Below are 11,686 nucleotides of genomic sequence, written 5' to 3' on the forward strand. Positions count from 1 at the left end.
GCATTTGTCCTGTGACATCTGGAGAGTTGATTATGTGATGGGAAAACCCAGGGCACTTGTTTAAGAGGGAAAAAAAAGGCATCTTAAAGCAATTGTAGTCAAGCAACTTATGCATCTGTCTATTAGGGGAACATGCAAGGACAGGAGCTAAGTCCATCTGGTTCTTGCTGTGTCTCCTCACTTATTGCCTGTGCATTGTAGGCTCTCAGGAAATGTTTGTTGAATGAACAACTGAGTGAATGAATACACGCTAAATGAAAATTTACCAAGCAGTAAGAACATTATGCCTATAGTTTACAGTGCTATATTGTACACATAAAAGTGTGTTGAGGGTAGATCTCACATTACATGTTCTTGCCTCAAAAAACTGAAAAAAAAAGTTTATCTTTTAAAAAGTGAAATAGGGTTTATTTTTATCTTGTGTGCATGTGTGTGTGTAATTTGCTGATTTTGGTCACTAGAACAGTAAAGTGTGCACAGCAAGGGGGAATATACTCATATGGGAAATGACTAACTTATTTCTCCTAAAATATAAATTATTGTACATGTATAAATCAAATCAAATAGGTGAAAAACGAAGCCCTGAATTTTTTAGAAATAAACTTACCATATATCGAGTAGTCAGTAAAATGAAGTGTCATTCTCCTTCATAAAGTACCTTCCCCTCATCTCTGCAAAGCTCTCTCAGGACTCCGCGCAGATACACAACCTCCAAAAAGCAGACTGCCCTAATGAAGGTAGTCTCTCTCTATGGCCCTCTGTGTTTCATGTTACATTTCATATGACATATAATACTAATATATTAGTAGGTCATCACAGCAAGTTACATAGACATGTGTCCTCTTCTAAGCCATAAGCTCTTAGAAGGCTTCCGAATTTCATTTTGGAATCCCACCAAACTCTTTAGCTTATACTTTGTGCATGCAAGTGATCAAATAAATATTTGTTCAGTAAATGAATGGAGAGGTGAATGAGCTATCTCAGAGTACTGCAATAATGTGAGAATAAAATTTATGGAAATGAAAACAAGAATAGGCCCAGCCGGCGTGGCTCAGCGGTTGAGCATCGACCTAGGATCCAGGAGATCGCGGTTCGATTCCCAGTCAGGGCACAGGCCCGGGTTGCGGGCTCGATCCCCAGTAGGGGGCGTGCAGGAGGTAGCTGATCAGTGACTCTCTCATCATTGATGTTTCTATCTCTCTCTCTTTCCCTCCCTCCTTTCCTCTCTCTGAAATCAATAAAGATATATTTAAAATAACAACAAGAATAGACTTGTGTATGTGGAAGTAAACAAGTCAAATGCTGAAGAAAGGAAAAAGAGGCAGCTCATTATCATGAATCTGCAGGCTCCAAAGTGAAAATGTGTATCACTTGTAATCACTTATGGGGTACCCACTGTATAGAGGAAAGCCTTTGCTTGGCCCCATCCCAGGACAAGTTTAAAACTCCCAAGGAACTCTGAGCATAATTTGGGGCAAAGGATGTGGTGGAGGGAAAGGTTTGGGAGAGCTGACTGACATGGTAGAAGAAATGTGCTGAAAACTAAGAACAACAGTAGTAAAAAGTACCAAGATAGAAATGAAATGAGTTGTAATTATATATTTTTAAAATTGGACATAATTTGGATTATATTCATTTTCTTGGTTAACAAGAGGGGGAAGTCCAAAGGGAATAAGTCGGGATTTATGGAGAGGGTTTCTCCCTGAGATGGAAGTTTCAGTAACTAAAACAAATTAAATCAGGAAAAATATTGGAACACTAGAACAGAAAGCAATGGGACACTTAGTTCGCCAAAGGAAATAACTATATGAAGAGGAGCATTTGATATTTTAACTTCAAAAATAGAACATGGAAGGAATGTAAGATAATGACCTCTGAGAGAAAATGTACTAAAGCTGTGTTTATTTAACATCAAACGTGAAAAGTACCTACAAGAAAAGTTAAAAATCCACTTGGTCAATTAGCTGATGACAAGTATTCATATGTAGCACCCCACAAGAACTTTTCATTTATTGGGTTGTGTATAGCACAGTTTAAGAGAAAGAAAGAAAGAAAATATATTATAGGAAAATCTTGCTCTTCACTCTTCCCACAAACTCTAATAGGTGCATTATTGGATACAAAGCTTTATGTAACCTAGTTGTATCCTCAAATTGCTTATAGCCTACAAAAGGAAATAGGACATATGCATAATAACCTACTTTTAAAAGTTTAAAAAGTAGCTAAAGTAGCTTACAAGGAAGATGCAGTAAGAGATCCAAGGCAAGGCCATTGCATATGGCTGTACAGGATGTGCCTGCAACATAGCTCTAGATATTGGTCTGGGTGGCGCCCCTTAGAATTGTACCATGCAAACCCATATACAGTTGTTTTATTTGAAGGGAGAAAAAAAATCACTAGCAACAGGAGAAAGGCTTCATTGTGTAGGTAATGGAGGTGGCACTGGTACTGAGCTAGATGTCAAATGATTGGTACAAATTTCTTAGCACTAGGGAAGGGGTAATCTGAATATTGCAAATGGCGTAAGCTAAGTCCGAGGCCAAAAGTACAGAGTGTGTTCCAGAGTCAGTTTGTTCAGTTGGAGGTCACACATAAAGAGAGAGAGTGCTGAGAAGAAAGTGTGGGGATCAGTTTGAAAAATTCCCAGTTATGTGACTTATATGCTATTGAGTAACATAAGAAGCTGTGGGAAGGGTTCAGAAAAGATGATACAATCAAAGCAGAGTTTTAGGAAAGTAATCAGATGCCAGTGAGTACACTTTGGAGGCTGATCTTCTAAACAGATGTGAGAGAATGCTGACCTGAACTAAGGTCAGGGCCACAGAAACAGGAAAGCATGGACCATTTTGGAAACCTTGCAGTAAAAGAATCAACAAATCCTTGTTACTGAAGAGCTGTGAGATTCAACATAACTGGAAGTACTTACGGGACTAACCTGATGGTAGTGCCGTTCAAAGAAAATAGAAGGAGCTATTAGTAAATATTGACCTGTGCCACATATGTTAGACTGGAATTCAGAGAACAGGCAGGGGTGAAAATAATAGATTTGGGAGTTGGGAGTCATCTACAAAGAATTTTGAGACCCTGGTCGAAGGACTGCATAGTCGCCCAAAAGGCCCAGTTTGGTTGACAGTAAACAGCATGAGTTGTAGACACTCAGCAGTGTTTATTGACTTGCCCAAGCATGGTAGGAGTAGAAAATAGTTTGTATTATAATGAGGCTGGTGGAGAGATTTCCTAAACAAAACACAACCTGGGAGCTTCCGATAGACCTAAGACAAACCGCAGTAGGTCCTACAATTGGAATGCAGATGAACTTGAGTCAAATTTGTTCATTTAGGGCACAGGATATAGGAATGATTGGCTACCAAATGGCTAGGCTCTTACCAGATATTTCCTAAGAATTTGTGGAGCTTTGGAGTTTTTTATTTTCGAGCTCTTTTCTGTAGACGCATTGTGATGCAAAGGATTAGATGGGATTAGACTTGGGTTCAAGCCGTGGCTCTGAATATTTAACTAGCTGTAGGTTCCTGAATGAGTCAGTTGTCTTTTAAGCCCTGGTTTTTCTCATATAATAATGGGATAATATATTCACCCTGCTTATTTCATAAAGTTGTTGCAAAAATCCCAGGGTGGTATTGTAAAAATTACAGTTTTATTCTATGGGAAAACTGTTGTCAGCTTTCAAGTTTATTTTCTTTACTAAATAATCCAGGGACAAAATCAGAAATAGATTTCTAACCGTGCTTTTCTGTATTTAAATTTATAATTGTAATTTATTCATAGCTTTTACATATATATACATATATATACACACACACATATGTGTATATACACATCCCTTTGCTTTTCTGTGATTCCCTTTTGCTTTTCTAACTAAGCTTTGTTTTTAAAATATCTGCTGTGTATTTTGGATTTCTGAAGATTTCTCTTCATGCCTCTTAATTTTCCTCCAGGATTTAATGCTGCTTCCCTAAATACAGGTTCTCTAGTTCCTAGTGCACTCTGTTTGGTAAATTGTCGTGTAATATGGTTTTTAGTTTACTGCATTTAGAAAGACTTGAAAAAATCCTGCACTTCTTATCACTCATAATACGGAATTTTATACACAACCTGTGCAGTGATCTCAAATATCTTAAAACCAGTCATCTGTGATTCTGGAATTAATAAATAAGAACAAAGACGGGGAAAGGAATGAATTAGAAAGAAAAGAAATGCAAAAATGCATGTTTAGGGGCTGTGATGGAAGATAGCATGAAGATACTGTCTGTAATTAAAAAAAAAATAGACAAGGAAGTACAAATATTTCACTTGAAAGTTGCGAAATCTGAAAGCTGAGTCCAAAGCTCAGCGGTTAACAGCAGCACCGAAGAACTAAAACAAAGTCTGGCTTTCGTGCTTCAACAAGTACAATACGCTGTGCCGAGGCCAAATGAACCTTCCAGAGGCCTCGTGAGCATGTGCTGCCAGGGTTTCTGTCTTTCTGGTTTTTGTTTGACCGTATGGAATGACACCTTGCTGCTGCCATCTCCTCCGCTGGGAGAAGCCATGGCTAGAACCTGGCCAGGCGGCCCGGACGGCGGCTCGCTCTGCTCAGTGACCGGGAGGCGGTTACTGGCTGGTGGCCTCTGACCAGCTTCTCCAGCTGTCCCAGATATCTCCTTCATGCTACTCCGTCTCTTCCCACTTCACCTCTCTCTAATCACTGCCTTTGGCCTTCAAATGCTCTCCCCTGGCCACCTGTCTGCTTCTTTTTCATAGCCTTGTTAGAGAAATTTAAGGCTACATAGGTTGATAACCCTTTTGCCGCAAATGAAAATAATCTGTGGTATGCTTGGGGGTATAGACGCCACAGGCTATTCAGTCATCCATTTTTATTTTTAATTTTATTTTTTATATGTATTGATTTCAGAGAGAGTAAGAGAGAGAGTGAGAGAGAGAGATAGAAACATCAATGATGACAGAGTCATTGATCAATTGCCTCCTGCGCACCCCTACTGGGGATCGAGCCCACAACCCGGGCATGTGCCCTGACCGGGAATCGAACCTCGATCTCCTGGATCATAGGTTGATGCTCAACCACTGAGCCACTCCGGCCAGGCCATTCATCCATTTTTACATGCAAGAAATAGGTATTAAATATTACGTTGTGCCAGGCACTTTACCAGATATTGAAGTAATGGCAGGAAGGGAAAAAGAGACAAAGCTCCCTGTCCTCACAGAGCTTACATTCAATAGGAGCAGACAGGTAATAAACAATAAGATCATTTCAGATAATGTTTGATGTTACCAGGGAGATCGTAGAGCGTGATTGATCACTGCATCTAGGGAAACATTGTCCCTAGTTATTTTAGGGTGTGTAAGTGGAGCATACATTGTAAGCCTGTTGCTAATTCTGTAGTCCTATGAATTCAGCTATTGAGAATGAAAAGGAGGCAGAAAGCAGATACGCCCTAATCTTTCTCTTTGTATTTTCTCTCTAGGCGGGTAACAGTTCATGTTTGCTTCATAAATGAAGCAGCTTTAAACAAATTCATATTCTGTCTGGAGTGACAGACCGTGTCTTTTCCTGTTCTTGCGACCCATGACTCTATATGGATGATTCAGAAATTGGAACAAAGTGTTTTACTGTGAAACTGGCACTGAATTAATCATCTATAAAGAAGAACTTGCATGGAGCAGGACTCTATATTAAGGACCCGGGGGACTTGTAGTGTCATTTAGAACCTGCAACTGCTGTTGGGAGAGAAAGCACGTGTCCCAGACTGCACGCCCATTCTGCATGCCTCCAGAAATGTCTAATTGCTGAAAAGCCACATAGCTTTATTTTTAGTTACAACCTGCAGTTTGTAGTTATCTTGGTTCCTTCAAGTAGAGTTCAGCCTGGATAGCCGGGGTAATAATTTTTCTCAAAGGGATCTAGAAGAATTTTAAAGACAAAAACTCAATAGCATCAGCCACGGCACATCCAAAAAGCAGTGGAGAAAAAAGTGATGGGAGTAGGTACCCGGTCAGCCTTTTAGCCGCTGATTAGTGATATGGGCCTGACCTCGGTCTCTTCCTGATGTAAACCGTGCTCACCCACATCCCACTGGACAAATGGACATGGTTGGCTGGGTCTGTCCATGCGGAGGAGCCGGCACTGAGTTGGAACAGTGATGCCTTTGCGGAGGGCAGACTCCCCAAGAGTCATCGCACAAAGAAGCTATGAACACTGAACAAACAGCAGGACAGTCGCCGAGGAGGGCATTTGTCACCCCTGGTGAGGTGGCCTTTTCCCTTGACCACTGTAAGAGTGTATAAATCATGCTTGCAAAATAGATTACAAAACGTTTATATTCTGAAACTATTACAGACTTATGCGAAGGCACCTAGGAGAAATCGCTGAATGTATGAAGGTCTGCCATGGGAGAGAGCAAAAATAAATTATGATATTTAGTATCTGAGGTTAGAAATCCACACCCACATGCTGATCCGGGTGTTGAAACTAGGTTACTTGGCTTTTTCAAGAATGCAAGGAATCAGGAAACTCTGCTTATTTATAGTATAATCACCATTATCTGTTTAAAGGATCCATTTATTTAAAACCAGGCACTCTGTATCCATTAAGGTTTATGAATTAAATAAAAAGAGAGCTTTATGTAGTTATGCATGTCAGTTTGCTATTTAAAATGTATGACAGTGTTTGTCATATTAAGAGTGAATTTGGCAGGAATTCCCAAGGTGGTTGTGCTTTTAAACTACAACTTATAAGACATTGTGTGAATTTCCCTTGCTAATTGTTGTTGTTTTTTTATGGTCAAAGAAACATCTGACTAAAGTCAAAGAATGATTTCTTATGGCTTATTTTGAAGGAAGTTCTTTTACTCTATCATGAATGTACACCTAAAGGAATCCAAAGCTTTCCATTATGACTTAATCTTCATAATAACATTGCCATGTGCTACCACCATCCGATGACCATGTGCAATGCAGTGATTCAGAAGGGCATGAAAAACTCACTGCTAGCTTTCCTTCGATTTCTAGAGTCTGAGAACTTTTAGTGTCGTTGGATTTTAGCTTATGTTCAAAGCTAATCCAAATACAACTTCAATACGTGGCCTTTGCTCTTTTTTTGTACCAAAGAGCCCAAATGATTTCTATGATCCCTTCTCTAAACGGCTGTGGTTCCTCGAACACTAATCATTTTTCTCTGATACAACCCAGTGCTTTGGAAAGCTGCATTGACTTATTTAGGCCCTCAGATATCCCATGGTATAATCAATGAGTAATATAACGAGAGATCAGAGATCAGTTTAATTGCTGAAAGGACCTGCCCCAGGCATGTGACATTGTTTTGAGGAAAATAGACATAGATAGTATGAGCTATGTGAGTAGGTCATGAGTAGATTGGTAAGGTTGATACTTAATAGTTCGACTTGTTTCACCAATGGTTTCGATTTTCTTAGGCACGTGACAGTGCCGTTTAATGAGCTTGAAAGTACAATAAATGTACTTTTGTTCTCAGCTGGTATCTGGGTTTTAACCCTCAAGGACAGGGTCCTAATCAATAGAGTTAAATAAACAAATTCAGCAGGTTATGAAATCTGGCATGGTAGGCAAGGGGAGATATACTATGCCTCATTAAATGTATTGGTTCATTGAGAAGTATATGGATTACCAATTTTTAAAACACTGAAGTTCCATAAAATGCATGAACAATAGAAAAATGCTGAATATTATTTTGGATGCTAGCTGCTTGGGCATTAACTGTGTCATGTCTGCTTTAAGATAAAAAAATACATATATATTTGCTTTGTCTCATCCAGTATGTGTTCCGAATATTCTTCTTCATAAATCAGTTTCAAAACTGCCTTTTAAACTGATCTCAGAAGTCTACAGATTCTAAATTATACCTAAAGCTTTGCACCTCTTTGGTAGAACCCAAGTTTATAAAGAAACTGGCTCTGTGATCAACTGTTCCTGCCCGGTGATATCAAAGTGTTCCTGGATTTTGTATTATAATCTAAGGTGCTGACCATACTGCCACTTTTTAATGAATCAGAGACAAATTTGTTGTTTTAAAATATAATAACTGAATAAGTAACCTATCCTCTTAAGAAAGGACTAAGTATGTGGAAAATGAAAAGTATGTGTCCATAAGGAAGTGTTTGTTTTTAGTAACAAACACATTTCATTGAGCATTAAAATACTTTGAGAAATTTTGTGGCATACTTTGGGATTCTAATTATTTGAAGTTAAATTAAAAAAAAAAAAAATCTATTCAGAATTCATCGATATTTCTTAATGTTTTTTCCTGCAGCTAGGTTTTGGTTTCAAAATGTAATTCCAAAAGGCAGTTTGGCATAGTAGGATAAGTGTTGGGAAAACTATAAGTCTCCACTCTGCTGTTGACTGATTCTGGTCAATCACCTCCCCTCACTGGGTCTCAGTTTTGTATTTATCCATATGACGAACTCAGAGGGCTCACGTTAGGTGGGAAACCTACTGATATATGACTGACAGAAGATAAAATAGAGCTGAAACTGTCCCATGAAAAATAGCCAACTCTAATCTCTGTGAATAAGCAATTTGAACATAAAAAGTCATTGCTGTTCTTGTTTGTAATGTAAATAGGGTCCATTAGTAAAAGTGAAATTCAGTCTCACGTAGGGTGAGTTGGATAACCATTTACACAAAAGATGGCTTTTTGCTTTGCTTAAATAAATGTTTTTGGATCACCTCTGAAGCCTGAGAAGCATTATTACGTTTTAGTCAGGAAGAGATACTGTAAGATGTGTGTAACATTTGGAAAAGTACCAAATTAAGCATTTAAATCTTCTCATTTTCTTAAAAGCTAGGAGCAGAAAATGTAAGATGCTCATAAAGTTTTTTTGAATGCCAAGAGGTAATTTAGAACCCATTTGGAAAGGGGTAATTCATAAATTTCATTTTAAATTGGAAAGTGGAATGAGAATTTTTAAATAAGCTAGCTTGTCTTTGAAACAATGTTATTGTGAAATTGGCATTAATATATAAACATTCATATTGAAATTCTAACTAGTTCCTTTGTGGCTCCGGATCACACAATATATGGTGTTGCTGCTTTCCATGAACAAGTCTGGAAATGCCTTAGTTTGCAAAGATAAAAGTAATAATAGTTTCATTTCCTAACAAGTTATTGTTTTAGAAGTAATCCATATTAAAATGGATATTCGTGATCCTAAGATGTTTGCTAAGCATTGTAAACTGAACTGCCATCTCCAGCTACATCCTTATGCTGTTTTTTAAAAACAAAATTAAGATAACTGTTTAAACTAAAAACCATAGTATTTTCAGTTACTTGATTTCTGAGCTGTAAGACTCACTAAATAACATTTTCCAATCAAAATATCCTGTTCTCCTATGTTCTAAAGGTTAATGTGTGATTATAGTGTCCCACTTGCCACATTTTTTTAAATCAGTGGATGTGAGAAGTATTCAGATGTTTAGATGGATGCACAGATATGTTGCTAGTTCAGTCAGATTGGAGTTTGCATATTGTAATGTAAATGTATGTCAACACTATTCTAAATAGTTTTATTATGACTGAAGTTTAATTAAATAAAAAAGGTTGTAAAATGTGATGTGTATGTGTATATACTGTATGTGTACTTTTTAAAATAGGTATATGTCCTGACCTTTTTTATACAGGTTTGAATTTGAAATTACATTATATATACATATACTTTATTGTTCTAAATAAAGAATTTTATGCACTCTCATAAATTTGCCCTGTCATTTGCTATTTTAAGGTTACCACACATGTTCACAACATGATTCAGTGTTTAAGCTAACATCAAATTTTTCTGTGGAAACTTTGTCATTAGTCTAGATTTTGTTGTTAGACAGAAGAGGCTAAGAAATCATTTTAATTCAATAAATAGTTATTGGTCACTAAGATAGGTAAGCTAATCAAGGAAGATAAAGTTCAATTAACACACTGATCTCAAGAGTTTTCCAACTTAGTTGGGGAGAAGATAGGAAAACCACTGTTCCTATGAAGCCACACTGAAGTATCTATCAAGTGCACAACTTAGGTCCAGTTAATGTGCTTAGGGCACACAGGAAAGAGAAATGGAAGAGCACGGAGAAGCTGGTATCTAGGCTAACACAGGATGAAACAAATTTTGATAGAGGAGAATTATGCCCAGTCTGAGCAGTATCCTTGAGAGGAGGAACTTACAAAGTTTCTCAGCTTACCCCTCAAACCAAACGAGTGTGTCCTGAGCATATAAAGCGTAATGAAATGCATGAAGAGATGAGACCAGAGCCTTGAATGCCACAAGGAGGGCAGGCATTTTTCTTAGGGGCCATGGGAAGCCAGTGTATGTCTCTAAGAGGAGCAGCAAGATCGAACACCCTTATGGCTATTGTGGTTGAGGCAATGAATGATCATCCTGCTTAACCCCTGGTTGGTATTTGACTCTTGAGACCAAGTCCCCCAGCTTTATGACACCACACTTGATGCACGCACCATTTATTTCACACTATTTTTTTACAGTTTCTTGCTGATGCTCCCTCCTATGCTCACCCTTTATATTAAACTCCCCCAATGTAAGCCCAGCCAACTAGGAGAGCCTCCTGACTGATCACGCCCCTCCATGAGTCAGCCCTTTCTCAATCAGTTGCTCACATTGTAGAGAGTGAATGGAGATATCTGATGATATTTTTCCCGGGTTAAAACACTTACTTGGTTTCTCATTATTTTCAAGATAAAGCCCAAACTCCCCAACCTGGCTTCCAAAGCCCTCCTCAACCCATCTCATATGTTGGGAGGATTACTACTTGCTTTTCCCTTTAAGTGATAGATAATAGGAGGGCTAGAACCAAGAATATTTATACCACGGCGTTCCCAAATTTAATACAAATAGTGAGGTATAGAACTGAAATACAATTTGATCTGAATAGATATTACCCATTGCAGGTTTTTATTATGGACACTTTGAAGTACAGCTGACACTCAAAGAACACGAATCCACATATACCTAGATTTTTTTCAATAAGTATTGAAAAACAATTTACGCGTATTGCCAGGTTTTGCATCCATGGATTCAACCAAACATGGATTGAAAACAGTATTTTCAGTCCATCGCTGGGAATCAGTGGATGCCGAGGGCCGACTGCATGCATCCTTCCATACCTAAGGGACATAAGGGACTTGAGCATCTGCAGATTTTGCTCTCTGCAAGGAGTCCTGGAACCAATCCTCTATGGATACCGAGGGACGACTGTAAAGATTTTTGGGATTCAGAGTTACATGCAGATTTTTAACTCAAGTGTGTGTGTGGGGGGTGGGGAGCGGTCAGTTCCCCGAACTCCAGCGTTTTTCAAGGGTCAACTATATACCCAAGTAGACAGAGGTAGAGTAATGAACCTCCATGTAACCATATCTACCTTCGACCTCACTCAACTCCTGAATGATCTTGTTTTATCTGTCTCCTATCTACACCCTTCATCCACTCCCTCTTTCATATTATTTTAAGGCAAATACCTAAAAATATTTTATCTGTAAGTACAGTATTTATTTGTGTCTCTCTAAATGCTGGAAACAATTACATTCCCCTGGTCTATGCACTTTTCCATTCTCACGGCTGACTATTCATACATTATTTTTTCTCATAAATTGCCCCCCTTACTCTCCATTCTCTCTCCTAGCTGATAATCT

At 38.4% G+C, this 11,686-nt stretch overlaps 1 protein-coding gene across 2 annotated transcripts in view; it reads left to right on the forward strand.

The window, feature by feature from the left end:
- KITLG (KIT ligand) overlaps nucleotides 1-9,711 on the forward strand; it is an 81,268-nt gene extending 71,557 nt beyond the window's left edge. Inside the window, exon 10 of one of the 2 annotated variants that reach the window (XM_016199450.2) lies at nucleotides 5,484-9,711. The gene's annotated coding sequence lies outside the window, so the exon portion shown is untranslated. The remainder of the gene's footprint in view (nucleotides 1-5,483) is intronic. The other variant, XM_016199451.2, reaches the window with a different exon arrangement.
- The last annotated feature ends 1,975 nt before the right edge of the window (nucleotides 9,712-11,686 follow it).

The sequence above is a fragment of the Miniopterus natalensis genome, chromosome 2 (genome assembly GCF_054644295.1).
Source record: "Miniopterus natalensis isolate mMinNat1 chromosome 2, mMinNat1.hap1, whole genome shotgun sequence".
NCBI lineage: Eukaryota > Metazoa > Chordata > Mammalia > Chiroptera > Miniopteridae > Miniopterus > Miniopterus natalensis.